The following is a 6,137-nucleotide window of genomic DNA, read 5'->3' as shown; positions in this document are numbered from 1 at the left end:
AGAACATCCGCTCTTAAACCCTTGGGGTTGTCCAGTCACTGCCCCTGTGAGGGGACCCAGGTTTGGGGTTCTATCACACTATCTCCACCTAGCCTGGCAGATTGCGCTGCAATACATATGCTAAATAATTCCAAGTTTTAAAGTGGACAGCAGCTGCCGAGAGATGACCTTATTTGTACTCAACCCTGAAATGGTTTCACAGGCATAAATCATTCTCTGTGTGATTCTAATAGGAATTTAACCCACGTTGAATTTCACGCAGACCACAAACTTTGAAATCAGGATGTAAAGCCTGGTGACTGCCTCGGGCTGGGCTTATTTCAGAACTGACACGTGCACATCATTCTGGCCTCACCCGGAAAGGACCAGAGGAGCCAGATATGTCATCAGACTAGCAGGGCTCCAGTCGGCCAATGATGAGCCTAGTCCGACAATCCTTAGCTTATTAGGGCTCAGAGTCTTTGCCAGCACCCACGTGGAAAGGGGTGTAAAACCCTCACCCCCAGTCATCTTTTTTTTTTTTTTTTACAGCTGGCTGATGTTATCTTTTTCATGGGTGGTCAACAAGTCTAACAAAGCCTAAATTACACTTTGGCAAAACATGATTTACCACATAGATTTATTGTAAAGATGTGTGAAGGATTTGGTCATCTTCTGGTTAGATTTAAGATTTTTTTTTAAATGATAATTTGTTAACATTTAAATAGTTTTCATATTAAGCTCTATTCAAAAATATATTTTTTTAAATCCATCCGTTTAGAAATGGGACCAAGGGGTTTCAAACTCTTAATTCTAATCGTCGAATGCATTTACAGTAGAGGAAGCAAAGGTAAAAGCACACACAATGTGCATTCTTCAGTCTTGGAGTAGGCTGAATGGAAGGGGGAGGAGGAAGGTAAGAAGGAACTGGGTGAAGGGCTCCAGGGATGAAAGAGCGCCTTTGACCTGTCCCTAGGAAGCCTCTTAATTAGATTTTCATTTCCAAAGAAGTGTGGGATCACCAGGCTTGCCAGGACCTTCAGAAATCTCTGTTCCCTTGTGTGCAGCAAGATAATACAACCGAGACTCCAGCTTATGTCTGGAGACAGAGAAAGACTTCAGAATACCCAGTCCCAAATTGAGCAACCCTCTCGGTCAGCCACTCACCCCCCCTACCTGACCTAAATTCACAGTTCTCTGTAATGTTAGCATATTTGCTTTGTTTCTCTTGTGAATGGAAAATTGGGGCAATGAGGATAGCTACAAGGTTTTGTTCTGTTTCAAATGAGCACTCAGATTCTGATCACTTGTATTCAACAAGGTGTAGGGGCTTTTTAAAAAATACAGTTTCAGGAGACTTGCCTACAACAACTTTTGGGAGTGTGCTTTGTCTATTAAAATATTACCTCGTGTGGTATGTTGTAAATGAGTAAGATACTACTGTTGGGTCCTCTCTCGGCCACCACTGATCTGGGAATTTTAGACTCTGCTTGTTCCCCTGAACCCCTGAAATGGAATTAATTAAGGGCAGGGCCCAGTGTGGTAACCTAGTGGGTAAAGTCCTCGGTGCCATGCTCCCATATGGGTGCCAGTTTGTATCCCAGCTGCTCCATTTCCCATTCAACTCCCTGCCTGTGGCCCGGGAAAGCAGTGGAGGACGGCCCAAAGCCTTGGGACCCTGCATCCGTGCACAGGAGACCCAGAGGAAGCTCCTGGTTCCAGGCTTTGGATCAGCTCAGCTCTGGCCATTGCAGCCACTTGGAGAGTGAACCAGCAGATACAGGATCTTTTTCTCTGTTTCTCCTTCTCTCTGTAAATCTGCCTTTCCAATAAAAATAATAATTAAATCTTTATAAAAAACAAAACAAAGGGCCCGGCAGCGTGGCCTGGCGGCTAAGGTCCTTGCCTTGAATGTGCCAGGATCCCATATGGGAGCTGGTTCTAATCCCGGCAGCTCCATTTCCCATCCAGCTCCCCACTTGTGGCCTGGGAAAGCAGTTGAGGATGGCCCAAAGCTTTGGGACCCTGCACCCATGTGGGATACCAGGAAGAAGTTCCTGGCTCCTGGCTTCAGATCGGCATAGCATCGGCCGTTGCTCTCACTTGGAGAGTGAATCATCGGACGGAAGATCTTCCTCTTTGTCTCTCCTCCTCTCTGTGTATCTGACTTTCCAATAAATAAATAAATCTTTAAAAATGAAAAAGAAAAAAACCAAAAAGAATTAACTAAGGGCCTTTTGATTTTTATGTCAATTCTCTATGTAATTCTGTGAATTGCTATTCAGACTTGCACTTGTATCCTAGTATTTTATAGAGAATATTTAGAATTTGTCCATTCTTTTGTGTATTATTTCTTCTTCCTAGGGACCTTCTTACTCTTTCCTGATACCTATTACTTATATTTTCATCTTTTGTAATACAGAATTTTGTTTTATTGGCAGCAATACACAGCTATGATGCTGGCATCCCATGTGAGCACTGGTTTGAGTAGTGGCTGTTCCACTTCTGATCTCGTTGCCTGCTACTGCACCTGGGAAAGCAGTGGAGTGCTTAGGCCACTGCCACCCACACAGGGAACCCAGATGAAGTGCCAATCTCCTGGAGTTGATCTGACCCAAGTCTGGTCCTTGCAGCCTTTTGGAAAGTGAACAAACAGGTGGGAATCTCTCTCTCTTTATCTATCCATCTCTTCCTCTCAAACAAATAAATCTATCTTTTAAAAAGAGAAAATCATATTTTAATTAATCAGTTTAAAATTAACTTATTTGAAGGCTAGAGACGGAAAGGGACAAGCACAGATATCACTTATCCACTGGCTTCCTCCCTCAATGCCCACATTGTGCAGGCTGAAGAAGCCAAAACTGGGGCCTGGGGATTCAATCTGACTATCCCATGTGGTTAGTTACTTGAGCTAACTCCCCTAGGGTGCACATCTGTAGGAAGCTAATCAGGGCAAGAGCTGAACCTCAAACTCAATCCCTCCCCAAGTAAGGCAGGCATCCCACGCTTTATCTTAACTGCAACAGCAAATGTCTGACCCCAAACTCCATTTTAACTAGGAGAGTCTGTAAGCTGAAAAGATGCGGCTTCCTGTGGGTTAACTCCAGTAGAAATCCATAGTTATTAATGTACAACCAAACCGTAATAAAGGCTATGAAATTTACAAAGCCAATGAAGGAAATAATTTGCTCCTTATAGAAAACTAATTATAGTTTATGAGACAGATTGCGGAAAAATCTGCTGCCTGGCAGAAATCATTCAAAGTGCTGCTGTTGTCATTAGCAACAGAGTGAAAAGTACTGTCCTGCAGGTCTGTGCCAAAAATCCATCAAGTCCTTGCCTTGCACACACCAAGATCCTGTATGGGTGCCAGTTGGTATCCTGGCGGCTTCACTTCCCATCAAGCTTCCCGCTTGTGGCCTGGGAAAGCAGTCGAGGATGGTCCAAAGCCTTGGGACCCTGCACCTGCATGGTAGGCCCAGAAGAAGAAGCTCCTGGCTCCTGGCTTTAGATCGGCTCAGCTCTGGTTGTTTCAGCCAATTGGGGAATGAACCAGCTGATGGAAGAGCTTTCTCTCTGTCTCTCCTTCTCTCTGTAAATCTGACTTTCCAAATAAATAAATAAACAAAGAAATAAATCTTTTTTTAAAAAATCCATCAAGAGGATAAAAATTATAAGTCATATCAAGGCTCCCTACCTCTCAACAAAAATGTCTCTCACGAGGTTCTTTAAAGATACAACTCTATTAAATACTCCTGTGTCCAGATATTTGTCTGAAGATTTTTGTGAACGTTCCACTCTTTGTTTAATGTACAATTTTTTCTAATGCTGAAAAGAAAATAATGGTGTGTGTTGGGGGGTACTTGTTATCAAGCTCTTTAAAACAGCATTTACAACTCTTCTCAAGACCTGGCTTTCGCCTGTTTCTGACTCCATTTGCTGTCTGGTGCTTAATGCTCCTCCAACTAGTTTTGCTTCTTCAGAACTTTATTATTTCTGACCCTCACACTTCCCTGTATGCCCTCGGCTTATTCTCTGCTTGGAAAAACGCCTTTTTCATCTTCAATCTCCAGAGCCTCATTCCCATCTCGTGTTGCAAAAAGCATCCATTCCACCCCTGAGAATCTCAAGGTCTTACTATTGCAGCATTGCTCTATAGTCCAAGTCCAAAGCCTCAGCTGAGTTCCAGGGCCAATCCTTTCAGCTGTGAGCCACCATAAAGTCAAAAACAACAACAACAACAACAAACTCAACAAGTATTGTGCACTCTTTTAACTTCATAACTAACCTGTCTCAGGTAGTCCATTATAGCCATGAAAAGCTGAAGAATACATCCTGCAGCTAAGCTGGAATACATCAAAATACTCTAATCAACACCCTGCTTATTAGGAGACCTCTTCTCTCTGTTGTTGGGAACATAAACAATCCCTGTGACTGTGTCAGCTCTGAACATTGTTCTTTCACATTTCAACCTTGGGTAGTTCCTTCTCCCATCAATACTGTCATCAATACTCCCATCAATACTCAACCAAAAACTTGAGGGGCCCCCTCTGCAGACACCCAGACTTTAGGATTGGTCTTTCTTTAGTACACTGTTGCACAAAGTCCAGCTTCATTGCCTCCTCACACTTGGGCCGGGGTATCCTTAACCGATGACCCTGCCGGGTTTTGCTTGCTTTCCTGCTTCCCGGCGGCAGACTGGAAGCTCTGCAGGCAGCCCTCGTGTGCAAAGGCTGCTTTGCGCTCTAGTTGCTCTCCTTCGAGGTCACCGTCCTGCGACTCCTGTTCTTTTCAACTAGTTGCTGCTGCTTTCTGCTGTTGCTGCTTGGAGCCTACTTTGGTAGCATGGTAGAATTTACTTTGTCATCTCAATTTTAAAATAACAAAATCATAGTGTTTATTACAGCCTGAGTGTTATGTTTGAATATATCCTCAATGAAGCAGAAGATCGAAGTCTCCAAAAAATGGAAAAGTGTGAAAAGTAGCATTAGTTTGAAAATGGAATGATAACTATTTGACATTATCTAAATATATATTTAAAATCTGTTTTATATTAAATATATTTATCTATTAATAGGTATCTATAAATATCGATGATTGAAATAATTTTTAATGCCGAGATATTTGCCCGATGATTTCAAGAAAACATAACGGGGCCTAGTGTAGTAGCCTAGTGGCTAAAGTCCTCACCTTGCATGTCCCGGGATCCTATGTGGACACAGGTTCTAATTCCAGTGGCCCTGCTTCCCATCCAGCTCCTGCTTGTGGCCTGGGAAAGCAGTGGAGGACGGCCCAACGTCTTGGGACTCTGCACCTGCGCGGGAGACCTGGAAGAAGTTCCTGGCTCCTGGCTTTGGATCAGCTCAGCTCTGGCCATTGTGGCCACTTAGGGAGTGAATCAGTAGATGGAAAATATTTGTCTCTCTTTCTCTCTATAAATCTGACTTTCCAATTAAAAAAAAAAAAACCCATAATGAGAAGGAGAATGCAAACTGTGATCTGAGGCATTAGGTCTCATTTAAAGGCAATGAAAAGAAAAATGTACCCAAATTTCTTAAAAACTTGAATTACTTATTAGAGAGACAGAGAACTCCCCAAATGCTTAGCCAAGGTCAGAGGCAAGAAACATCCCAGCTCATGCAAGGTGAGGACTTTAGCTGCTAGGCTACCGTGCTGGGTCCTCTTCCTTGTTATCTATAATTCGACCCTTCAAATAAATAAATAAATATTAACAAAATCACAAATTTAAATATTTGGGATAGAGTATATGAAAACATGCTGTAAACTAAACTAAAATAGTAAGATAAATTATTGTTACTTTAAATGACTCAAGGGTTACAAAATTATCTTTTGAACTTTCATGTGGAGAGTCAATTTTTTGTTACTTTTATCTAATATATTTTTTATCAGTTAAATGAATTTAAGACACTGGAAAATCTTGATGAGGATTAATAAACTTTATTATCTTCTCTGTGACTATTCTGAACTACAGCAGTGATGAAAATAAAACCCTTAAAGTTGGTTTGACCTCCAATCCCTACACCCAGGCAACCTCCTCATTGACTTAAAAAAAAATGGCCAAGGTTTAAAAAAACAGTTTTATAGTTTCTCTAAAAGTAAGTGAGTGGGTGAAATGGTGGGCAAAAAAATAACAAAAT

Source organism: Ochotona curzoniae, unplaced genomic scaffold, assembly GCF_017591425.1.
Source record: "Ochotona curzoniae isolate NIBS_2020 unplaced genomic scaffold, NIBS_Ocur_1.0 scaffold_4701, whole genome shotgun sequence".
NCBI classification, from domain to species: Eukaryota; Metazoa; Chordata; class Mammalia; order Lagomorpha; family Ochotonidae; genus Ochotona; species Ochotona curzoniae.
The sequence above is the reverse complement of the archived record's forward strand: the minus strand, read 5'-3'. Positions refer to the sequence as shown.